General features: G+C 38.7%; 1 long non-coding RNA gene across 1 annotated transcript in view; it reads left to right on the top strand.

Moving 5' to 3' along the window:
• The window catches only part of LOC308511258, an 808460-nt gene that overhangs the window by 442759 nt on the left and 339050 nt on the right, over positions 1 to 26651 (top strand). The window lies entirely within an intron of this gene.

Here is a 26651-nt window from a genome sequence, read left to right as displayed (position 1 = left end):
CAGTTGAACAAATTAATATTCCAGTAATCTGCTGGGTTCATCTCCTTGACCTTGGAACAATTCCAGTTCAGACTGAGAAAAACATTTGTCAATTCCTGCAAATAACTGATAGGGGGGCAAAGAGAAGGCTCATAATGTCCTCAGAAATCCAGGGAGGTTTAAGTGACTGGAAAGCAACTGACCCTAGGCATTCTCAATACAATAGTGCCACTTTTGGAATCCAGTCCCTTTGATCTTCCATTAAAAGGTTAGAGGTTTATTTTCCTATCTACTGAGTCTCAAGTTTCTAGAGCAAGGGAGAGATAAAGTGTTCTCTTCTGGATTATTGATTAGGGCCTAATTTTCTTCCTTTACAAAACTAGTTTTATTTTTGAGACTGAATTCTTGATTCCACATCTTCCTGACTTATCTCAAATAAATGTTCTCAGATGCAACCCTATTTCTCAAAACATGCTATTATTATATATAAATTCATGCCATTAGCCTACTCTTGCAGATTATACCACTGTTTGATTTCAGTATCTGTCTAAAATTATATTAGTATCCAGTGAGTTGTATTGAGTGTTGGGTCTTATATTTTGCTATAGGCTTACATTTCATTTAAGACATTTGTATTATGGTTCATTACTTGTATTATGGATCAGATTATAATTATCTATTACTTTGGGGATACTATTTTTTGTTATATTTACTTATTGTTGACACTATTACAGATGTCCCCCAATACTCCTTGTCTAGGACTTCCCTGCATTACAACTAACTTATTCCTTCCAGTTTGATATTTCATTCCTGCCAGCATGCTATGTGCCTGCTGAAGTATATGGGAGTCCACCTATATAACTTTCACAGACATTATATTCTTAGTGTCTTTATATAGTCTTTGGCTTTTTTTGTAGACATGTGGCTGAGTTGGACAAAACTTAACATTTAGGGGATCTGATTCAATAAAGCTTAGCTCAATGGCCTCTGAAGAACTGGTTCAACTAAATGTTTGCACAATTCCTATTTGTTTATACTGATTTAAGCTGGACTTTCCTATTAGAACTAGTGACCTGGTGTACAGATTCGTGCACATTGAAAGGAAATTAATTAGAAGGTGGCTGGTGGGGCAGGATTAGGCAAGATGGGCTGGAATGCCCTGGAGCCAACCTCCCATGGTCCCTCCCTGGCCGGCCTCACCTGGGGTGGCGCTGTGGTTTGAAAGGCATCTGAGGAGTAAGTGGGGTCCCTCTGGCAGGTGGGGTCCCTCAGCCTGGCCTGCGGGGATTGGGCCAAAACCAGCTCTCTGACATCCTCCAAGGGGTCCCAGAGTGTGAGAGGGCACTCAGCAAAGTTGCTGTTGTACAACGTGTGGAACGCAAATGCAAGTGTGCAGTAAACCAGATTCAGTGCCCCAGCAACAATATAACCCATGGCCAAAGGTGGAACTGTGCAGCTCCGTGAAGAATTGGCTCCCTCCTCTCTGGTTTTGGGGTGCGTCACCTGAGAACCGACTCTGCCAAGTCACTACAGCTCTGCAGTTCCAGCATTGAGTATCTGCCCCCTGATGGTCAGTATATATATATATATATATATATATATATATATATATATATATATGGAATGCAAATAGAAAGAAATTCCTTACATAATTATATATATATAGTATCTTGTCCTGTTTTCAAAGGATCACTTTATTTTTTTTATTATTTTTTTAATCCTCACCCAAGGGTGATTTTCCATTGATTTTTAGAGAGAGAGAAAGACAAAGAGAAATATTGATGTGAGAGAAACGCATGGATTGGTTGCCTCCTACACGTGCCCCGACCAGGACCCAGGCCGGGGAGGAGCCTGCAACCAGGGTATGTGCCCTTGACCAGAATCAAACCTGGGACCCTTTGGTCCACAGGGTGACACTCTAGCCACTGAGCCAAACTGGCTAGGGCTCAAAGGATCATTTTAAAGCTTACATTACAGTAACCTGGAAATTTGAATCATTTTGTATGTTGAACTGAATTATATAGTATCTGATATTGTCTAAGTACTTTATAACAATTTATTTGAGTAGTTATTCCTCACAATGATTCTATGATATATAACATTGATATTATATTATCTTCCCGCTGTGTTCTTTTGGGAAAAGTAAAAAGCAGGCAGTTTATAACTTGTCAAATGCTACCAAGTGAGTAAGTGACAAAATGGGATTTGAAATCCCAGTGTTTGTGTCCCTGATCAGCTATTATTTCTATTCTACCTAGATAACTGTACCATTTTCCTATTTATTGTTTAATCTGTTATTTCTTACTTCAACAAAATCCAGTTAAATTATTCAGTGCTTTATCTTCCTTCTCCCATACTAATTGTTTCTTTTTCTGTTTAAATAACTTTATCATGGGCATTAGGTGAAGACTTGTCTAATAGTAGAAGGATGTATTAAATTATTTCTTTCTAACTAACTCTTTCATCTTTTGATTTTACCTAATAAAACTAGATTTGAGAATATATAATATATAGTGGCAACAAACTAAATGATCAAGTCTTTGCTCTCCACAACTATTGATAATTATATGTATACATATATCGAATTTTGTAAATACTAAGTACTTTTTATGACAGTGTGATTTGCTTATAAAATTATTGAAGCCAGAGATCATGGCTTCTAATCAAGAAGGTCATATGGTACAAATGGTAAAAGGCCTTTGGATTGAAGTTCCCTCTCTGTTCCATACCAGCTAGGTGACCTCAGGCAGTAATTTATCTTCTTCAGCCTGTATTTCTCTTCTGAAAAATGGAGATAATATTTACCTCATAGACTTCTATAATGTTAAACTAAAGAAGCATGTTGCAAGTACTCAGCTACCATAAAGGTAGGTAACAAATAACAGTCTCTATCAGTCTTATCTTAATTGCTTGTATAAATCCATACTGTCAGTATGGGGCTTATTATTTATTGTTAACTGGAAAAATATTTACACAATCAGCAAGAACAAACTTTATTACAGAGTATTATATAACAAAATTTTATTTCCCTGCAGTAAATATTTATAGTTATTGAATAAGTATGCCTGTTTTCATTTTTAGGGTTCAAATAATCATTTCAGGAACTTGGCCACCAGACAAGTGTGCACAAAAATGACTTTTTATTAGAGGGAATTCTGGAAAATTTTTATTTTATAATGTATCAGTTATGATCCATTTAGATACAAAAACCACACTAGGTATTCAACAGAAGGAATTTAATATAGGGAATTGGGTATACAGGTGTTAGTGGGTTGATTAGTAAAAAGAAAATAGGTAACCTAGAGATAATAACCACAAACACAACTATCCTCTCTAAGCCTGAGAATATGAAAGAGAAGAGATTGGGGTAAACAGAAACTAGAAGCTAGACAGGGGAACTGGCTGAACTGGTACTCAGACTTTACCACCCAGCTATTTCCGGTAAAATAGGATCTCGGAGGAGTGACTCTACATAGCTGGAGTTCAGATCTCTGAGGGGTTAGGAACAGCTGGCTACTTCTGATACCTTTGAGCAGGCACAATGAAGCTGGCTCTAGCAATTCCAAAAGGAAATTAAACTGAAAGAAACTGCTAATGTTGAGGCGGGAAACAAAAACACAGTCTTTGCCCTTGCTTTCCCATCTCTCTCTACTGTCTTCTATTAGTTGAAACTAATGGGAAGTCAACTGGAAAAGTGGTTTGGAAAATATAGTTTTCAGAGTTCCAGCATTAGCATTGTAGAATACATTATAGTTGAGAGACTAAGTAATGGTTCTCAACCTTCTGGCCCTTTAAATACAGTTCCTCATGTTGTGACCCAACCATAAAATTATTTTCGTTGCTACTTCATAATGGTAATGTTGCTACTGTTATGAATTGTAATGTAAATATCTGATATGCAGGGTGGTCTTAGGCGACCCCTGTGAAATGGGTCGTTCGACCGCCAAAGGGGTCGCGACCCACAGGTTGAGAACTGCTGAACTAAAGAGACAACGGGCACACATAAAAAAATAGCAATCACAGAAAATTCCTTTTGGTTTCAGATAAAATTTCTGAAATCTGTACAAATTCATCAGTATACCATTATTAAGTTGCATTACTTATATAAATTGAGGCTTTTAATAATGACAGGTGATGGGTTGTTATACAATTCTTATACTGATTCCCATAAAACCACATTCATTTCAGGTGATCACTTTCTCTTCCCTTCCTGAAGTATGCTGCAGTATTATTCTGCACCTGAATGAGCAGATTTTTTTTTCTTTGTGAAGCATGTGTTTCATAAAGCCCAGTAAAATGTAGAACAGCTGCAGATGGGTGTCTTGAAACTCCCAGAGAGATTGTTGAACAAGCAAACCTCCATGTGAGCAGAAAATTCCTCACATTACTAGGATTCTTATTTATTTACTGAATCAGAATGATATTGAAGCATTTAAATACTTCCTTTGAGAACTGTGTAATAAGATCTTATGCTGTTTACCTGATGTGTACTCCATGGAATAATCTAATGTTCTGTTGGACTGCTGGATGGGATGAAGTGTAAAATTTTTTCCAGTATGTGAACTCACCAGCAATACTTTCAGTCCTTTGCTTATTTCAAGGATCATGTGTTTGGATGTCAATAAAAATGAAACCTGAAAGAGTTTAGTATACTTCAAAAAATTTCTGTTTTTCTAAGTTGGCAAAACATAAAGGAGCTTTAGAAAAAGGAACCTGACCTGAAGTAGCTTAAAGTGATTGGCTATTATCAAATAGTTGGTATTTTAACAACTGTGCATGTATTTGGGGAAATTCATGGAGGGTTAGCTTTTTGGTTATTTCTGTAAAGACTAGGATTTTTATCACTTTGTCTTGATGAAAAGAGCATAATGTATGAACTGGATAACTGTACACATAAGTAGATTTGCAAGTGTTTTGAATGGCTATATCCAAGGTACATTGAAAAATGGACTTTATAAATATTTGTGTGATAGGAGCAGATGTAGGCATTCCACAGCATTCCTACCTTCTCTTCTAATTTGTTAAATATAAAAATCCCAGAGGGAGACAAAAGATATGAGGACTAACTCTCAGATATAAAAAATCTGGGGTGAGTAGTTAACACTGGATATTAAACCAGTGTCTAAAATGATGTTGATAGTTTGAAGTAATGAGAGTAAATTAAGATTAATTTTAGTGGATAAATACAAAGGAAACTATGAAATGCTGGAGATATGATTTAACAATGGAACTTTTGCAAAAGAATTGACTGCAGGAATAAAATGATTTAATGATGAATGTGTCTGCCAGTAAAGTCAATTCTACTTAGGCTACACTGCCCAAACCAAGGGAGAAAAGTGTCCCAAATGTGTATGTATGAGGTAGCAGGTGAGAGGTAGTCTTTCTTTCTGGTGATCATCCATACTCTAATCAATCCATTTATAACTGATTTTTACTGTACCTCCCAAAGTACTATTCTGAGGTCTCTTGGCAGCCATAGCTAAATATCTAACTCTTGGTTAGGAGTAGTGTCTCTGAAACACATTTTTGGTCTCATTTTTTTCCCTATCAAACTTCTTGTTTTGGTTGTTAGGGGAAACTACAGAATGTTTCAGAAGGTTGTCAGATAATGAGTTCCACCCTCACAATGACATTCCTAAGAGTTTTGTAAAACATCTAATGCCCCATACTTGAGAATGTATGCTCTGTAGTCATATCTGGGTTTCTTTCCTTCTATTAGCAATAACTATCATTTTTCTGAGTGTTGGCTATGGGCCAAGTATACACAATGACTCATTGTGAAGATGAGTAAAGTAGGGCTTAGAGACATGAGCAATATACCTAAGCTTACCTAGCTAGTCAATGGTGGATCCAGAGCTTAAAGCCAGGCCATCTCGCTCCATAGAAACATCCTTTCACTGTAGTTTGGAAGGAACTATGTACTGGATATGGGGGAATTAGGCCCTTGGACAGGTCTGCCTTAACTAATATTGTGGTGAAACACTGCTTTTTTGGCCCTCCACTTTCTCATCTGTAAATTGGGTTGACTGGATGGAATGGTCAATAAGGTCTCTTGCAGATCTGATCCTTTAAACCTGCAGTTCTTTGAGAATTTGGATGTCTCTTCTCTTTAACTCAGTAAAAGTAAAGAATCAACTAGAACCTGTCTCTGACAATAATTATTTTTAAATTTCAGTGCTAATCTCCCCAGTTTTAAAGGCAACATGTAAGAATAATAAATAGAATCAGTTCCGTGATACGATTTATGAGAAAAGACATCAGAAATTAAATGTAAAAATTAGAGTTATTTCTCCTTTGTGTGGATCTCAAAATTATTCCAAGAGGATTGGTCTTTTAATCGTACAAATATATCAGAGGATGTCAATGGGGATTGTGTATAGTTTCTCAGAATTTTGGCAGAAGCTCAAAAACTGAGGAAAAATAGGTTATAAGTGCCCACACATCCTGTGGAGAGTTGTTAGCTAAAAATGTCAAAAAAATAATATTTGATGTCAAAACTCAATGACTGGAAGGGGGCATATGAGGGGAGTTCTTGTGGGGCTGGGAGTGTTTGGGGTGCTGGCTATATGAGTATGGTAACTGCAAAAATGCAGCAAGCTGTACATTTATGAGTTGAGCACTTTTCTGTATTTATATTATGTCAATAAAATTTTTACCAAACTATGGATCAGAAGGGTTCAGCTACTAACCACTTCAATCACCTCCAGGATATATAAGACATGATCAAATATTTGAAAATGTTTCTAAATAAAATCATCAATCAAATAGGAAGTGCCTAAAACCTTTGATGACCCTTTCCTCAATATATTTGTCTTTCATCCTCTGTTTCCTATATATATTTTTATTGTGCCAATGAAGAAACTACAGAAATGCTCCAAGATCATTTCAGTCTAGAGTTTTTGCCAGGGAAACCCAATTGAAAACTGAAATGGCAAAACTATTTTGTGCTAGTGTATTCTATATTCTGAACATCATCCCCTCCCTAGAGAATCTGCATTCTAAAATAAGACAATTTGGGAAAGCAGTGCAGAAAAACAGAAATAAATCCTTAAATGATGAAATATAAGGCACCAGAAAGGGAGATATTTGGCGTATAATATTTTTTTGGCATATTCTGCTTTGCTGCAGGTTAACCTTTTGTGATTGGTAGAATTTTAATGTAAATCAGAAGCCCCAATTCTGTAAATACATATAAATTAACTAGAGGACCGGTGCACAAAAATTTGTGCACTCGGGGGGGAAGGGAGGTCCCTCAGCCTGGCCTGTGCCCTCTCGCAGTCTGGGACCCCTAGGGAGATAACGACCTGCTGGCTTAGGCCTGCTTCCGGGTGGCAGAGGGCATGCCCAATCCCTAGCAGCCCCTGGTCGGGCTCAGAGCAGGGCCAATTGGGGAGTTGGGGCACCGCCCCCTTTCATGCACAGAGCAGGACGGATTGCGAGGTTACGATGCCACCCTCAGTCACGCTCAGGGTAGGGCCAATTGGGGGGTTGGGGCACCGTCCCCTGTCTCACTCAAGGCAGGGTCGATGGGGAGGTTGTGGCGCCACCCTGTCATGCACAGAGCAGGGCCAATCAGGGGGTTGGGGCTCCTTACCTTGTCACCCACAGAGCAGGGCCGATCAGGGGGTTGGGGCGCCACAGCCTGTCACACACAGAGCCGCAGGGCAATCTGGGGGTTGGGGAGCTCCCCCCGTATCAGGCACAGAGCAGGGCCAATCAGGGGGTTGGGGCTCCTTACCCTGTCACCCACAGAGCAGGGCCGATCAGGGGGTTGGGGCACCGCCACTCTCACACTCAGGGCAGGGCCGATGGGGAGGTTATGGCTCTACCCTGTCACACACAGAGCAGGGCCCGTGGGAGGGGGGTTGGGGTGCCGCACCCTGTCACACACAGAGCAGGGCCGATCAGGGGGTTGGGGCGCCACAGCCTGTCACACACAGAGCCGCAGGGCAATCTGGGGGTTGGGGAGCTCCCCCCGTATCAGGCACAGAGCAGGGCTGATCAGGAGGTTGGGGTGCCTTCCCCTGTCATGAACAGAGCAGGGCAGATAGGGAGGTTGTGGCCCTGCCCCGTCACACACAGAGCCACAGGGCGATCAGGGGGTTTGGGCGCTGCCCCCTGTCATGCTGATCCCGGTGCTGGGAGGCCTCTTGGCTCTGCTGATCCCGGTGCTGGGAGGCATATTACCCTTTTACTATATAGGATAGAGGCCTGGTGCATGGGTGGTGCTGGCTGGTTTGCCATGAGGGGTGTCCTGGATCAGGGTGGGGGTCCCCACTGGGGTGCCTGGCCAGCCTGGGTGAGAGGATGATGGCTGTTTGCAGCTGGTCACACACCCTTCAGGGTGGGGGTACCCACTGGGGTGCCTGGCCAGTCTGGGTGAGGGGCTGAGGGCTGTTTTCAGGCTGGCGGGTGACTGAAGCTCCCAACTGCTCTTTTTTTTCTTTTTTTTTTATTCTGGGCCAGCTTTAGCTCTGGCTCCAGCTCTGAGGCCTCTGCTGCTGAAAGCAGGTATCTGGTTTGTTTGGGTTCTATAATCGATACAATGCATAACTCCAGCTCTGAGATCCCGGCTCGCTGAAAGCAGGTTTCTGGGGGTTTGTTTAGCTTCTATATTTGTTACAATGTTTCAAACTGCAGGCTCAGAGGCCGGCAAGGCAGGCGGGGAACATTGGTTTCCTCCATCACTGAAGCAAGCAAGCCTCATGTTAGTTTCAAGCTGCCTGGCTGCCAGCCGCCATCTTGGCTGGCAGTTAATTTGCATATCGCCCTGATTAGCCAATGGGAAGGGTAGTGGTTGTACGCTAATTACCATGTTTCTCTTTTATTAGATAGGATATATTTGAGAGTAAGTAATTGAGTAAATAAAAACAAAGAATTATTACGAATGTCAAAATTGTTATGAATAGAATGTACAGGGACTTATTCATTCATCCAACAAATTTCTTATTGAGGACTTATAATGTCCCAGTCACTAGGGACATTGCCATGAACAAAATGAGAGACAGTCTCTTCTCTCATGGAATCTTAGATTTGGCAATGGAGAGAGCATTTAAAAATTGTACTGATGAACAAAAACAGTTCTAGAGACAGAGAATCATCGATCAGACAGTCAAACCTCAGAGGGAAGGTAGGGGAGGGTGGGGGTAAGGGGGAGAGATCAGCCAAAGGACTTGTATGCATGCATATAAACCTAACCAATGGACACAGACAACAGGGGGGTGAGGGCATGAATGGGGGGAGGGGGTAATGAGGGGATAAGGATACATATGTAATACCTTAATCAATAAAGAAAAAAAAGAGAAAAATTATCATCAAATAAGTCTGATTAATGGTATAATGCAAAGTAATTAAAAGTACTTGATTTCTTTGAGGAAATGGTGTTTAAAAAGGTACTTACAGTATATTTACATTGAGCATTGTATATTATAATCTTAGAAACTGGTATTGAGATTTCAAATAAATTACCTTAAAAATACCAGAAAACTAAGCTTTAATATTACATTCCATGTTTTTTATTCCTTTTTGTGTATGTCAGCGAAGTATGTTAATATCAATAATATAGCATATCTACTGTATATTTGATGCTATGAAGAAAATTCCTTCTCTTTTAAAAATACATTCTTGTTTATATTATTATGAAAGTTGTGTTGCCATCTCTACAAGATATTTATTTGGAACATTTGTCCTTAATTGACAGGGAGGCTGCAATTTGCCAAGAATCAAGTGTTTTGCCCATTAATTTAGTTAATTTTTAAATGAGTCAGTGTTAAAGTTAGTATTGAATAATGAACTCCTTTATTGGCTTTATGTTTATTTTCTATTTAAATGTAGTGCATGGCTGAAAAATGTTTGGATGCAAATGGAAAAGTTTTATTCTGCTTTCAACATTAGGAAAAACAAATTCCTAAAAGAAAGACATTTTAATCAATGCATTTTCTGAATGATCATGAAATCTACTTCATAGGATATTTATCTAAAACAATTATAGATTTTTTCAGAAACAAAGAAAGTAAAGAGATTAATAATTGATGAAGATGGACCAAAATACCCAAATTGCAAATCTAGAATTATACTGTCTCCAGATGATTTATTCCGGGTGTACTCATTGAAAACTTAAATTTGTTAAAATGACTATGTTCCCTATGCTGTACTTTACATCCCTGTGACTATTTTGTAACTACTAATATGTACTTCTTAATCCCTTCACCTCTTTCACACAGCTCCCTACCGCCTTCCCATTTGGCAACCATGAATTTCTACTTTGTATCTATGAGTTTGCTTCTGTTATTTTTGTTCATTTATTTTGTTCTTTAGGTTCCACATATAAGTGAAATCATATGGTATTTGTCTCTCTCTGTTGGACTTCTTTCACTTAGCATAATACCATCTAGGGTCATCCATGTTGTTGCAAATGGTAAGATTTTATTCTTTTTTGGCCAAGTAATATTTCATTGTGTGTGTGTGTGTGTATTTTTTTTCACATCTTTTTATCCAGTTTTCTATTGATGGGCATATAGTTTGTTTCTATATCTAGCCTATTGTAAATAATTCTGCAATGAACATAAAGATACATGTATCTTTTTGAGTTAGTGTTTTGGATTTCTTCAGATAAATACCCAAAGTGGAATCGTGCTGAGTCATATGGTAGTTCTACTTTTAATTTGGGGGGAACCTCCATTCTGTTTTCCATAGTTACTGAACCATCTACATCAAACTAAAAAGCTTTTGCACATCAGAGGAAGCAACCAACAGAATGAAAAGGCAAACTATGAAATTAGAAAAAACATTTGAAAAACAAAAATCTAATGAAGAGCTAATATCCAAAATATAAAAGGATCTCCTACAGCCCCAAGAAAACCCTCCAAATAATCTGTTTACAAAATTAGTGATAAGACATTTCTCCAAAGAAGACGTACAAGTGACCAATAGGCTATGAAAAGGTACTCAGCATCACTATTCATCAGGGAAATGCAAGTCATAATCACAATGAGATACCACATCATGCCTGTTAGGATGACTATTATAAAAAAAAACGATGAGTGATGGCAAGGATGTGGAGAAACTGGGACCTTTGTATATTGATGGGAATTTAATATATATTTTAATTGAAATATAGCATACATAGAGAGCTTTAAAATACAAGTGTTCAACTCAATGAGTTTTACAAAGTGAACACACCCATATAACCACACTACCCAGAACAAGAAACAGGGAGGGTTGGGGGTGGGGTACGAGATCAACCAAAGGACTTGTATGCATGCATATAAGCATAACCAATGGACACAAGACACTGGGGGGTAGGGGAGGCTGGGTAAAGGTCAAGGGGGGAAAAAGGAGATATATGCAATACTCTTTGTAATACTTTAAGCAATAAAACAAAATTTAAAAAAAAGAAATGGAGATGAACAGCACTCTGGAAAGCTCCTTTTATTGCTCCTTCTGATCACCACCACCACTTCCTGATCAAGGATAACCACTATCTTAGCTTTTAACCTCAAGGGATAGTTATACCTTTTTCGATTTTATATAAATGTAATAATAGTGCATGTATTCTTTTGGGTGTGTCTTTCCCTACAACATTATGTTGTGAGATTCAGGTATTTTGCTATGTGTAGCAGTATATTATTAATTTTATTTCTGTACAGTATTCTATTATTTGATTCTATCTCAATTATTTATGCAATCTACTGTGGCAGGACATTTAAGTAGTTTCTGGTTTTTGTTTGTTATGAATGAAGCTACTATTAACACTCTTGCAGACAGATTTCTTGTCATATATTTCAATTAGAAATATAATTAGATATGCCTGGGATCCACTTACGTAGACACTGACAATCAGTTTTACAAAGTTGAGTCCATTTACCAAACTCTTACCAAGAGCTTATGGAAGTCCTACTTGACCTATATCTTCATAATATTTTATAATGTCAGTCTTTTTAAAAATGTGTCTTTCTATTGGTTATCTAGTGATATTTTTCTGTGGTTTTCATTTGCATTTGTCTGATGACTAATAAGGTGGAATAACTTTTCATATATTTATTGGATATTTACATATCCCTTCCTATGCCCATTTAAATATTTTTCCATAATGGTATTGGGTATGTGTGTCTGTCTCTTGTTGATTTGTAGACCTACAAAATTGGCAATACTTTTAGTGGGATGTTGAAGAGTAATCATTATAAAATTTAGCAAGACTGATAAGGAGTCACAGGAAGTGGAAGAATGATTATTTAAGAATTTTGAGGGTCATCTTTAGAGGAGTGGTAATCTGCTAAAATAAAATGAAATAATGTCTGGAATTTAAAAAACCCACAAGTTTTTTTGTTGTTTTGGTTTGTGTTTTTGTTTGTTTGTTTGTTTGTTTTTGTTTTTTAGATTTGCCTGCTGCTATAGCATTACATAGAATTATGGAACATTTTCTAAATCTTCCCCAGCAAATGAAACTCATCTCTAGTCAATCTATCATTTGCTCTTGCTCTGTTCTGTAGATATTTACTATCTGTCAGCTTCTAAATAGTAGAGAGAAATGGATGAGGATGGGAAGAGAGAAGGGCTCACATTTAGCACTCTCTTCTGTGCATGGTTGCTGATTTGAGAAACCACAGTAGCTACAACATGGCAGATTTTAGCCTTATTTAAATTTCCTTTCTAAAGAGCATTTTTTCTGTATACTGGAAACATTCCTGTGTGAAACTGATTAGGAGGACATGAGGGAACATCTTTCCCTCTCCCAATAAATATTTGTTTATTCATAATATAAAGATAAATGTTAATTTTCATTTATTTCTCTTAGAAAAACACCTATCCTCACAGCAGGAAGTAATGCTTAATCAATAGACATAATGTCAGTCTTCCCATTTCAAAAAGAAAATTCTTTTATATTCCCTTACCTAAATACCTTACATGGTTCTTGAGAAACTTGTTTGATTATGCCAAATCTTACAAAGACTATACAGAATTTCAGAAATGCATTTCATAGTAAAAATGTTACTTTTCACCAAAACTGACATTTAACATAACATCCATCTCTCATCTACCAGGTATATCCCTCATCAACTTGCTTTTCACTGATATTTTTTGCAGAGTCCTGCTGACCTGATAACATTTATACCTGGGTTATGTTACATTTATATCTGGGTTATGTAGCAAGCAGCCTCCCTTCCTGTAATGAATTAGAAAAAGAAAAGAAAAGAAAGGGAAGGGGCCTGGCTGGCATGGCTCAGTGGTTGAGTGTTGACCTATGAACCGAGAGTCACGGTTCAATTCCGGTCAGGGCACATGTCTGGATTGTGGACTTAATCCCCAGTGAGGGTCATGCAGGAGGCAGCCGATCAGTGATTCTTTCTCATCACTGATGTTTCTCTCTCTCTCTCTCTCTCTCTCTCTCTCTCTCTCTCTCTCTCTCTCTCTCCCTTCTTCTCTGAAATCAATAAAAATATTTTAAAAAGAAAGAAAGGGAAGAGGAGGAAGAAAGAAAATGAAATGGAAATCTGTAAGGAAATGACATCCTTTACTTTAAATATGGCTTGTTGAAAATATTCTTCTCCTACATATATAATTTTCCAAAGCTAATATTTCCTTTTGAGGAAGAACACTCTAGGTCAAATATGGAAAAAGAGATCCTATATTACTATTAAATCTATTGAAACTTTTTGTCACACAAAGCTGTTTTACCCAAATAGTCTGGAATGTCACTGCCTTCCTGAGAAGGGAAGCACACCCGTTACCAAGTTACCATCTCTCAGCTCCAAATGCGCCCTTCCATGCTCTCTGTTACCCAGGATGGGGACTCTGCAAGTACATTTCTGCTTTGCCAGCTGCTCCTGGATGGGCTCTGCCTATAGGGGGACTAGAGAGAAAGAGATTGCAAAGCTGGATCAGAGAGAAGGGACATACATCCATTTGCTTCCCCTCTCCGCTTCAATGCAACAACTCTTTACTCAAGTATCCACATAGTGCCTTGCTATAGGCGCAGTCAAAGCAGTTTGCAGTTTTCCAGTATTCACATAGAACCAGCCTCATCGTACCACCATTAGAGATACCAACATCAGATGAGCTGTCCGAATCCTCTGTGCTCTCTGCTTCTACTTAGTAGCTATGTTTTCACAATTCCAACTTCTTTTCTTTGTTCCTCCAGCCCTATAGGTGGTAACTATTTCTAGAAGTTTCCACTTCTGTGATACCTTAGAATTTTCTTTTTGTTCTTTCAGTTACCTAGTTAACAATTTTATACCTAGTTAACAGTTCTTTCTATTAAAGGACGATGATATGGTCTCTGTTCAAATAACTGTTGTGCTTTCTGTCTCCTGACTGGACATACACAGATATACATGTACTATACACACACACACACACACACACACACACACACACTCACACACACACACACACACACATATATATATATATAGTAAAAATATATATATATGGTATATATATAGGATATATGTATATATAGTATGTATATAGCATATATGTATATGCACATATCATATATAAATAATATAAATTATTTATTAGATATATCTGCTAATAACAGATATGTTTTCCTCCAAGATTTCTTTGGATCTATGCAGTTGCTTTGGAGGGATTTTATTTCCTATATAATTCTAAAAGAAGGATAACAAATTCTTCAGAAGTGCCATTGAGTAGAGTGGACATATAGACTATTAATCATGATGATTTTTGACATAACCTTAGAGGAGAGAAATAAATGTTTGAAGGGTGGGAAATGGTTTCATCTGTTTAGGGAGATAGATAGGTTTGACTGGAGCTGTCATTTGTATGAATATGTGCGATAAAGGGCCCGATTTTGATGCTAGTCGAAAGCACCTGACAAGAGTAATTACCCATCACCAGTCTTCTTGGACATTGCATATACTTTATTTCTCTGACTGTAGGTAGGAGAGGGGAGGAAACAGTCTCTCTGCACTGAAAAAGGTTACATTATGCTACACAGGGAAAGAAAAATCTGTAACGTAAAATTGATGCAATTTGAAACTTTTAGTTAATATTCAACAGCTATGTTTTCATAAATCTTGAAACTACTAAGTACTAGGAAATTATGTGAGGTATAGACTCTGCTCTCAAAAAGAAATAGAAATGTAAGTACATAAAATGATAGTTAGAACCAGTATGATGTAGCAGTAGTACTATAGATACAAGTTAACCACTGCAAAGTTGATTAATTTTCCAGGATGGAGTAGATTAACAGGGAAGTCACCTGAACTAGGTTCTAAAATATACTTGCCTTTGTTAGATATATAAGGGGATGAGAAAAAATCCTAAAAAAATGAAGAAGTATGTGCAGAGATACCAAGATGTGAAGTAGTTTGGCACATTAGAAAAACTTTAAGTTGTTCAGTATTCTTGGAGGGGAAAGTGTGAGAAACAATTAATGGAAAATTAAGTGCAGTGTATAGCCTCTTGCTAGGAACCCGAATAACCTACTCAAGGTTGACTTGAAGAACATTAAGAAGGAAGACTAGCAGTCAACCATAGTCAGTATTTTATTCCCTTTCCACCCCATTTGCTTTTCCAATACAATTGTGCTTCTGAGTCAATGTTAAGTATTGTCACCTAATGAAATGTAGTGACAGTTTGAAGATGTTCATAGAACATGAATAGATGTGATTCATTTGAGACCATAAAGAAATGTCAGTAAATCCTAGTTGACTTTTTCTCTTCAAATGAATTTTAGCATATTCAAAAAGAAAAGAAAGTAAAAATCATTTAAGAAGCAAATAGGAAAAAAAAAAGAAAAAAATCTGTCCTGGGTCTGCTGCAGCTACAGATCGATCTGTGCAGATTCATCACCCTTATGGAGGTAGAGAGGAACTGGTGGCAGTAGCAAATTTTCTATAGTGACAAAAACTCTCCACTTAGTAATACAAAACTCTCAGAGTATAAGTTATACCATTTCCCTGGCACCATGCCCCCCATATTTTTTTAACCCTACTGCCAGGTATAGAAGGAAGGGTAGGGTGTAAGAACAATGAAATGAAGACACCGAGAAAGCCAGCTTGCCTTTGACAGGAACTTTGTAACACTAAGGCCAATCCTATCTAATAAAAGAGAAACATTGTAATTAGCATATGACCACTACCCTTCCCATTGGCTAATCAGGGTGATATGCAAATTAACTGCCAGCCAAGATGGCGGCCAGCAGCCAGGCAGCTTGAAACTAACATGAGGCTTGTTTGCTTCAGTGATGGAGGACTCCAACGTTCCCTGCCTGCCGCTGCCGGCCTCTGAGCTGCAACTCTAAGCAACTATGTTACAAATATAGAAGCTAAACAAAACCCCAGAAACCTGCTTTAGTCGCTGGGCTTCAGCCAGCAGGATCGCAACAATGTTTCAAATACAGAAGGTAAACAAAGGAAAGAAACCTGATTTCAGCAGCAGAGGCCTAAGAGCTGGAGCCTCAGAGCTAAAGCTGGACCAGACTAAAAAAAAAAGGAAAAAAAGGAGCAGTCGGGAGCTTCAGTCACCTGCCAGCCTGAAAACAGCCCTCAGCCCCTCACCCAGACTGGCCAGGCACCCAAGTGGGGACCCCCACTCTGATCCAGGACACCTTTCAGGGCAAACCAGCTGGCCCCCACCCTTGCACCAGGCCTCTATATAGTAAAAGGGTAATATGCCTCCCAGCACCAGGATCAGCATGACAAGGGGCAGCGCCCAAACCCCCTGATCGCCCTGCAGCTCTGTGTGTGACAGGGGGCAGGGCCACAACCTCCCTATCTGCCCTGCTCTGTTTGTGACAGGGGAAGGCGCCCCAACCCCCTGATCAGCCCTGCTCTGTGCCTGATAGGGGGGAGCTCCCCAACCTCCTGATTGCCCTGCGGCTCTGTGTGTGACAGGCTGCGGTGCCCCAACCCCCTGATCGGCCCTGCTCTGTGTGTGACAGGGTGCAGCGCCCCAATCCACCCCCCCCACGGGCCCTGCTCTGTGTGTGACGGGGTAGAGCCATAACCTTCCCATTGGCCCTGCCCTGAGTGTGACAGGATGCGGTGCCCCAACCCCGTGATCCGCCCTGCTCTGTGTGTGACAGGGGGCGGTGTGCCAACTCCCCTATCGGCCCTACTCTGTGAGTGACAGGGGGGAGCTCCCCAACCCCCTGATGGGCCCTGCTCTGTGCATGACAGGGGGGAGCTCCCCAACCCTCTGATCGATCCTGCTCTGTGCGTGACAGGGTACGGAGCCCCAACCCCCCTGATGGGCCCTGCTCTGTGAGTGACAGGGGGCAGCGCCCCAACCCCGATTGGCCCTGCTCTATGCATGACAGGGGGTGGCGCCGCAACCTGCCCATTGACCCTGCCTTGAGTGTAACAGGGGGCGGTTCCTCAACCCCCCAATCGGCCCTACCCTGAGCGTGACTGAGGGTGGCATCACAACCTCCCAATCTACCCTGCTCTGTGCATGACAGGGGCGGCGCCCCAACTCCCCAATCGGCCCTGCTCTGAGCCCGACCAGGGGCTGCACCTAGGGATTGGGCCTGCCCTCTGCCACCCGGGAGCAGGCCTAAGCCAGCAGGTCGTTATCTCCCGAGGGGTCCCAGACTGCGAGAGGGCACAGGCCAGGCTGAGGGACCCCCCGCTTCCCCCAGGTGCACAAATTTTTTGTGTACCGGACCTCTAGTAGGATATAAAGAGATAAGGCAGGGGTGGGGTCGGGTGTGTGTGTGAGAGATCAGCCAAAGCACTTGTGTGCATGCATAACCCATGGACACAGACAGTAGGGGGGTGAGGGTATGTGCTGGGGGTGGGGGTGGGGTGGGAACGGCCCGGGAGAGATCAATAGGGAAAAAAGGAGACATATGTAATACTTTAAATAATAAAGAATTCCATTAAAAAAAGAGAGAGAGATAAGGCCCTAGTCAGCGGCTCTCAACCTGTGGGTCGTGACCTCTTTGGGGGTCGAACAACCCTTTCACAGGGGTCGCCTTAGACCATCCTGCATATCAGATATTTACATTACAATTCATAACAGTAGCAACATTACAGTTATGAAGTAGCAACGAAAATAATTTTATGGTTGGGTCAAAACATGAGGAACTGTATTTAAAGGGCCAGAGGTTGAGAACCACTGCTTAGCTAGAATAATTATAGGAAGCATTAGAGGTGTTTGTGATTAGAGGCATTTGACACCAGAAATGGCAAATTTTCAAGACAAGTTCTGATGTTTCAAATCAGCAAATAAGCACCAGTTTGTCGCTTCATGTGTTGAAGAAAAAGTATAGTTAAAATGTGTACTTGATTGATCACCTACTCACTGAATTTTTATAAGGACCATATGAGAAAATATACTTAAAGTCAGTACAGTGCCTAAAATGATTAACTGCTCCTTTGGATAATAAATGTCATCTTATTCTTCATTCTTCTCTTATTTTTTTACTGTTTTTATTTTAAGAGTTGAGGCTGAAAGTAAGACATAATATCAATGTGTGCAGAAGTCTGTTTTTGATAAAAAAAATTTTAACTCTTTTTATATTCTAATTATGTTAATTTATAATCTAGGTAGCAATAATTCAATTAAACAATTTATACATTAATCTTGAAGTTGTATTTAATTAAAATATTTAAACTTCCCATAAGTGAAAAGTAATGATATAATGATAGGGGGTGATGTCAAGATTAAAACAAAGCTAGGAATGACAATTTTGTGAGGGAACAAATATTAACAAACTAAAACAAAACCTATAGAGACAAGTTTCCACTATGGCTGTGGAAGTGGAAAAGAGGAGAATTTGACAGATTTTGCAGAGACAAAATTGACAGGATTTAATGACAAAAGTAATATAATTTTTGAGAAAGAGTGCAATCAAGATGAATCTCAGCATGGCTGGTCTTTAATGAACTGAGATAGCAAAGGATTGATTAGATTTTAATATATATATATTATACATACATATATATATATATATATATATATATATATATATATATATTTAAATTACAGTTGACAGAAAATGCTGGGTACTTTTTCTAGCATATGCTAATAGAGTCACTGGTCCAGAGCTTGGAACTGGGTGTAGATCTCAGAAACAAATTTCAGGGCAAATGACTTTGGGGTCATTTGTAACATGTGACAGTCCTGATACTTTGTTTTTTGTGGTTTGTTTTAAAGAATAGTATATTTAAATTTTTATCACATCTAGAATAAACATTAATGGTTAATCAATACAGTCAAACCCAAGACAGCTGCCTCTATTTAGTGATGGAACCTTTCCTATTTTTATTTTTCCTTGGTTTATTATTATATAACTAGAGGCCTGGTGCACGAAATTTGTGCCGGGGAGGGGGTTGTCCCTCAGCCCAGCCTGCACCCTCTCCAATCTGGGACCTCCAACCGGGATCGGGCCTAAATGGGCAGTCGGACATCCCTCTCACAATCCGGGACTGTTGGCTCCCAACCTCTCACCTGCCTGCCTACTTGATTGCCCCTAACCGCTTCTGCCTGCCAGCCTGATCACCCCCTAACCACTCCCCTGCCAGCCTGATTGATGCCTAACTGCCCTCCCCTGCTGGTCCGATTGCCCCCAACTGCCCTCCCCTGCAGGCCTAGGTCCCCTCCAACTGTCCTCTCCTGCAGGCCTGATTGCTCCCAACTGCCCTCCCCTGCAGGCAATCTTGTGGTGGCCATCTTTGGCCACATGGGGGCAGCCATCTTGTGTGTTGGAGTGATGGTCAATTTGCATATTATCTCTTTATTATATAGGACTAGTGGCCTGGTGCACGGATTCATGCACATTGAAAGGAAAATAATTAGAAGGAATATTTTAATATTGCTATTCACCCTTTCTCTATAATAGAAGTGTCAATCAAATTCACGATCGACAATGACAGATTGAAACACATGTGTGTGATTGGCACCAGCGAGAACTTTATATGTATCATGCATGCATACATCAACTGTTTATTTTTAAATTGCCAGTGAGTGTCATATATACTGGCCAGTCGGTTGGTCAGATGGTCTGTCACTTAGCCTTTTATATATATAGATTGATTTATAACATGTAAGTTTAAGGTATACAATGTGATGATTTGATACATGTATAAATTGTGATATGTTTGGTAAATAGGGTTAGTTAACACTTCTATCACCTCACATAATTGCCATTTTGTTTTTGTTGTTATGGTGAGATTATTAAAGCTCTACTCTCATGGCAACTTTTGAGTACACAGTACAGTATTGTCTGTTATATTCACCATGCTGTATCTTAGGTCCTGGGAACTTATTCATCTTATAATTGAAAGTTTGTACCCTTTGACCAACTTCTCATTTCCCTCAACTGTGAGCCCCTGGAAACACCCATTCTACTTTTAGATTGTACCACATATAAGTGAGATCATACAGTATCTGGCTTTCTCTGTCTGACTTTTTTCACTTTGCATAATGCCCTCAAGGTCCACTCATGTTATTCCTTCTTTCTCATGGCTGAGTAATATCCCCCTGTAAATATATACTACATTTTCTTTATCCATTTATCTGTTGATAGAAACTTGAGTCATTTCTATATTTTGACTATTGTGAATCATACTGCATTAAACTTGGGAGTGCAGATATATCTTTGAAATTCTGTTTTCATTTCCTTTGAATAAATACCCAGAAGTGAGATTGCTGGATCATATGGTAGTTCTATTTTAATTTCTTGAGAAACCTCAATACTGTTTTCCACAGTGGAAATTTATATTCCCATCAACATTGCATAAGGGACCCCATTTCTTTACGTCCTCACCAGCACTCTTCTCTTGCCTTTTTGATAACAGCTATTCTAATAGGTGTGAGGTGATCTATCATTGTGGTTTTGATTTACATGTCCCTGATGATTAGTGATGTTGAACAACTTTTCCTGTACTTGTTGGTCATTTGTATATCTTAGAAAAAATGTCTATTCATGTTCTTTGCCCATTTAAATCTGATTGCAGTGGGTAGGGGGTGGGAGAGATTAACCAGGGAACAATATGCATATATGCATAGCCCTTGAACACAGACAATAATGTGGTGAAGGCTTAGGAGGGATGGGTGTGGGGTGGAGGGGGTCAATGGGCAAAAAACAAAGGGGACATGTGTAATACTTTCAACAATAAAGATACATTTAAACAATAAATCAGATTATTGTTTTTGCTATTGAGCTGTGTGACTACCTTATATATTTTGGATATTAACTGCTCATCAGATATATGATTTATAAATATTTTCTCCCATTCTGCATCCTGTATTTTTATTTTGTTAATTTCTTCTGCTATGCAGAAAGTTTTTAGTTTGATGTAGTTACTTGGTGAATTTTGTTTTTGTTGTTTGTGTTTTTTGGTGTCATATCAAAAAAAGCCATTGCCATTGTCAAGAACAACATCAAAGGACATTTTCCTCTAAGTTTTAGTCTAGGAATTTTATGGGTTCAGGCTACATTTAAGTCCTTACCCTACATTGAGTTAATCTTTATGAGTGTAGATAGGGTCCTATTTTTTTTCTTCTGCATGTAGGTATGCAGTTTTCCTCAGCATTATTTTTTTAAGCCTCACCTGGGCATATTTTTTCATTGATCTTTTAGAAAGATTGGAAGAGAGAGGGAAATACAGAAAGACATCAATGTGAGAGAAACGGATCAATTGGTTGCCTCCTGCATGAGCCCTGACCAGGGCCCAGGCCTGGGAGGAGCCTCCAACCAACAAGGTACGTGACCTTGACCAGAATCGAACCTAGGACACTTTGGTCCACAGACTGACACTCTATCCACTGAGCCAAACCAGATAGTGCCCCAGCACTGTTTATTGAAGAGACCATCCTTTTTCCATCGTGTATTCTTGGCTCCCTTGTTAAATATTATTTGACCATATATGCATAGTATTTTTTTTCTGGGGTCTCAATTGTCTTCCATTGATCTATGTTTCTGTTTTAATCTCAGTGCCATGCTCATTGATTACTATAGTTTTGTAATATAGTTTGAAATCTGGTAGGTACCCAGAAGAGGGCTTCCTGGGTCATATAGTAGCTCTATTCTTAATTTTTTTTGAGGAGCCTCCATACAGTTTTCCAGAATTTAATGACAAAATCAATATGTTTGCCTTAGTGGCTGCACCAATTTACAATCCTGTCATCAGTGTGCAAGGGTTCCCTTTTCTCCACAACCTCTCCAACTCTTGTTATTTCTTGTCTTATTGATCATAGTCATTCTAATGTGTGTGGTGTGGTATCTCATTGTGGTTTTGATTTGTGTTTCCTTTCTGGCTAATGATGTTGATAATTTTTTCATATATCTGTTGGCCATCTGCATGCCTACCTTGGAAAAGTATCTGTTTATGTCCTCTGCCCATTTTTAAAATCAGATTGTTTTTCTGTTGTTGAGTTGTAGAATTTTATACATATTTTGGATGTTAGCCCTTTGTTGTATGTATCATTTGCAAATATCTTCTTCCGTTAGCTGGTTGCCTTTTTGTTTTGTTGATGGTTTATTTTGCTGTGCAGAAGCTTTTTAGTTTGATATAATCCCATTCATTAATTTTGCTTTTTGTTTCCTTGCCTTTGGTATCATTTTCACCAAGACTCCTCTGAAATCAAGGTCCATAAATTTAGTGCCTATGTTTTCTTCCATGTATCTTATTGTTTCAGGTCCTATATTCCAGTATTTAATCCATTTTGAGTTATTTTTTTCTGTATGGTATCAGGTGGCAGTCTAGTTTTAATATTTGCCTGTGGATTTCCAATTTTCTGAATAAAAATTATTGAAGACACTTTCCCTTTGTATGTTTCTGGATCCTTTGTCAAAGAAAGAAGGAAGGGAGGGAGGAAGGAAGGAAGGAAGGAAGGAAGGAAGGAAGGAAGGAAGGAAGGAAGCTGGAGTGTAAGCTACCAGCTTTCTTTATTCTCCAGATTTTTGGGGGAGCTATTTGGGTCTTATGTGGTTTCTTATAAATTTTTTAATTGTTTTTTTCTAATTCTGTTAAAAATGGCATTAGGATTTTGATAGGGATTACATTGAAGCTACAGATGGCTATGGGTAGTATGAGCATTTTAATAATAATTGTCTTCTGATCCATGAACACAGGATGTCTTTCCATGTATTCGTGTCTTCTTCAGTTTTTTTCCTCAGTATCCTACATATTTCAGTGTATAGATATTTCACACCCTTGGTTATAGTTGATCAAATGTTTGAATGAGAACAAAGAAGGAAAAATAACCATCCTTTGTAGTGCTGACCAAGTAAAATCAAATATAGTAGATGCTACTTTCAAAAAATAATTTAAAATACTAGCAGAGTTGGATATGGTATTTTGAGTAAGCTATCCTTCTCTTGAGAATTCATTTATTAAAATGGCAATTTTCAAAACAGCTTATCTTGGAGAATATTTGATATTAGGGGACAGAAACTCATTTAAAGAAACTCAGATTAAAAGTGAGTATGCAAAAAAAAAAAAAAGTGACTTTGCTGCAAGGGTAGAGGGATTCTCCTAGAATCTGATCTCTGTAGTTTATAGCATATTGCAACAGATCCAAATCAAATGTGTAGTTTATCTTTGCTTAGGTTTCAATAAAGCAAAATACAATAAAGCCTTCTTCTTCTGCAATGCTCTTGAAGCTATACCCTTGGCCAGTGTGCAATATATTATCACCTGATTAAGAGTACAGCATGTTTTAGAGGCCATCCATAGCCGCCATCTTAAATAAGTAAGATTTACAGTTGATTCTTTGTTAAGAGTGTAGTTATCTTGAATTCTCACAGATATTATGACCTTCCAATGACACACTGCAATTAGTCACCAGATTACTCTAACTGATATTAACATTGGTACTTATTTGAGGTCTTCATCAATTACAGTAGAAATGTGTAAGGTATACCTGCACACAGATGTTGGCCTAATGGGCAGATGACAGGGAACTCTACTGTTTTCTTTTTTATTTAAATATCTTTAAGTCTTATCTCTGATAGCTTCCCCTGTCACCTCTTGGTAAGTAGGACTAATACTGGCTGCAGCAAAATTATACTTCCCATTTATCATGCTAATTGCAATTTAATGAGGAGAGGCCTGAGGCTGGAAGACTTGTCTACCTAGAGTCCTATTGGAGTGGAGTTTATTATGGTAATTAATACACCCTGTGATAATTAAATTGCCTTACTAGATAGTTACTGTAGCTGTCATAAAAATTTGCTAGACCAAAACTTTATTGAGGTATTCAAAGAGCAGTTTTAAAAATTACGTTACCTGGAGTTTTTTTGTGTGTTTTTCTAGGGGAAATTGTAGTTTGTAGTCCACTTTCAGAGATTTCTCCTCAGAGCAAGACTGGCTACATACTTTGGAGAGGCCAGTTGAAAATGAAAATGCAGGGCCTCTTTTTCACAAAGCGCAAAAAATGTCCCATAAAGGCATTAAAATAGAAAGCTTGTTCTTTCTTCCACATATACTCTCTGCCCAGAGACATGCTTCATTGTCCCATTGAACTTCACTTATGAAGCATAAGATCAAAGATAACAGGCCTGAGTATGTGGTCCTGTGTGCCCACTCAGGTTGATTGCATTCCCGTCCAGCTAGCCTGTCTCAGACAGCAGAAGTGCAGAAGGCAAACCATTTTTATACAGTTGAGACCGAGCTAATCTCATGCTAGACTTTGTAATGCAATAAAGTATAAAAGAAATCCAGTCAAGTTTGGGCCATCAGACAACCGGAGCTCAGGCTGGGGAAAACCCCGGGAGGGTAACCAGGACAATAAAAATGAACCAGCAATGAAGATACCTATCTCAATGAGGAAGTTGCCAATGTTTCCTGCTAAGACAGGCAGTAATTCCAGGACCTGGTAATATCCAAGCCCTTTAGAAGGAACAAAAAAGTTAAAATAATAGAATAATGAGTAGTTTAAACTTCTTTATAATTGCAGGTAGTTATTGCATTAACACAAGCATGCTTGCATACTCCAACTGAATAATAGTAAACTTTTCCAAGTTTTCCATTTTCCCACTTCATACAAGTTTTGGAATTATTACAAAGATGAGTTTGAATAAGAATAGGGCAAAATGTATTTTAAAAGGTGCACTGGTTTTCATTGTGGATAAATTGTTTTTCACTTTCTTTGCTTACTTTAATGACTAATGTGTTACCTTCCTCATTGTTGGATTAATTCAGTAGGACCTAGGATATTATTCTACACATAAATGGTGGTCAGTAAGTGCTTATGGAAATAATTATACATAATTTACTCCCCACAATATGTTACTAGAAATCCTCTTAGGAACATGTTCCCAAGAACTAAACATCAATTGAAATCAGAGTACTAATAATACTCTACTCCCACAATGAAGTGGAGCTTGGATATTTATATGTAGAACACCAGTAATAATAAGTAAACAACAGCTTTTCTGAGAGACTATTCTCCTCTAATTTTCTGATGTAGGTTATGATTTAGATGAGAGAGTAATATGTTTGTATTACAACAACATTTCTAATATTAGCAATATTAATAATTTAATCATGCAGAATGTCCTGCTCCTCACAGCCTACTATAAAATATCACTTGAGTTTAAGTTCTTTATTTAGTTCTGTGCAGTGAGATTAGAAAGACAAACACTACTTGGAATGATTTTTGATGGCTTCTTGGAGAAAGATATTTATTTATTCACTCAGAAGTGATATATCAAGTGCCTTAACAGCACTGGGCCCTGGGAATATAATAGTGAATGAGATAGGGATGGTTTCTCTCTTCCTGGAGTTTATAGTCTGGTGGACTTCTAGAATAATGCTCTATGTCAGTGGTTCTCAACCTGTGGGTTGTGACCCCTTTGGGGGTCAAACAACCCTTTCACAGGGGTCGCCTAAGACCATCAGAAAACACATATATAAATTACATATTGTTTTTGTGATTACTCACTATGCTTTAATTATGTTCAATTCGTAACAATGAAATTGGGGGTCACCACAACATGAGGAACTGTATTAAAGGGTCACGGAATTAGGAAGGTTGAGAACCACCGCTCTATACTGTTAATTTCAGGCAGGTCCACAGGCCTGTGCCTTAAGAAGAATCATACATCTGAAAATAGAATTGAACTGAAACTGGGCTTTAAAGTAACTAGCCATAGTCAAAGTCAATTTCCACCAGTTAATTATTTTAAGTGGTTTCCACATTAGTTAAAAGGAAGAGGAGATAATAGGAAGAAAAGAAATATTGATAGATTTCTAAGTTGGGCTAAGTTTGGTAAGTATAAAAAGTGAAGTGTAGTTAATAAAGCACAAAGCAGAAGATTTCCTCTTAACTCATAGTTATTATACATCATAATTAGAGAGGGGACTTGCTGCTTCCTGTACTAGATTAATAGCCTGGGCATTCATCTCTGTGACCTCAGCTGAAGCAGAAGCACCAGGCAACAGAAGCAGAAACTGAGTAAAAAGAAGTACTATCTAGTATTTCATCTGGACAGGGAAATTAAAAAGAGAAGGCACTTAAATTGTAGAGGAGAATGTGAAAGGAAAGGATGGTGCTCTTTTCTTCCCCTTGACAGTCCAACCCTTTGAGAACATGCTGGTAGCTCTTGGGTCACTAGGCTTAGTCATTCCTCTTTTCTTTTCTTTCTTTTTCTTTTTTTAAATTAAATTTATTGATGTGACTTTGGTTCATAGCATCATGTAGATTTCAAGTTTACAATTCCATGATATATGATCTGTATATTGCATTGTGTG

This window comes from Myotis nattereri (assembly GCF_964212035.1).
Source record: "Myotis nattereri genome assembly, chromosome: X".
NCBI classification, from domain to species: domain Eukaryota; kingdom Metazoa; phylum Chordata; class Mammalia; order Chiroptera; family Vespertilionidae; genus Myotis; species Myotis nattereri.
Note: the sequence above shows the minus strand (reverse complement) of the source record. Positions and strands in the feature narration are given on the sequence as shown.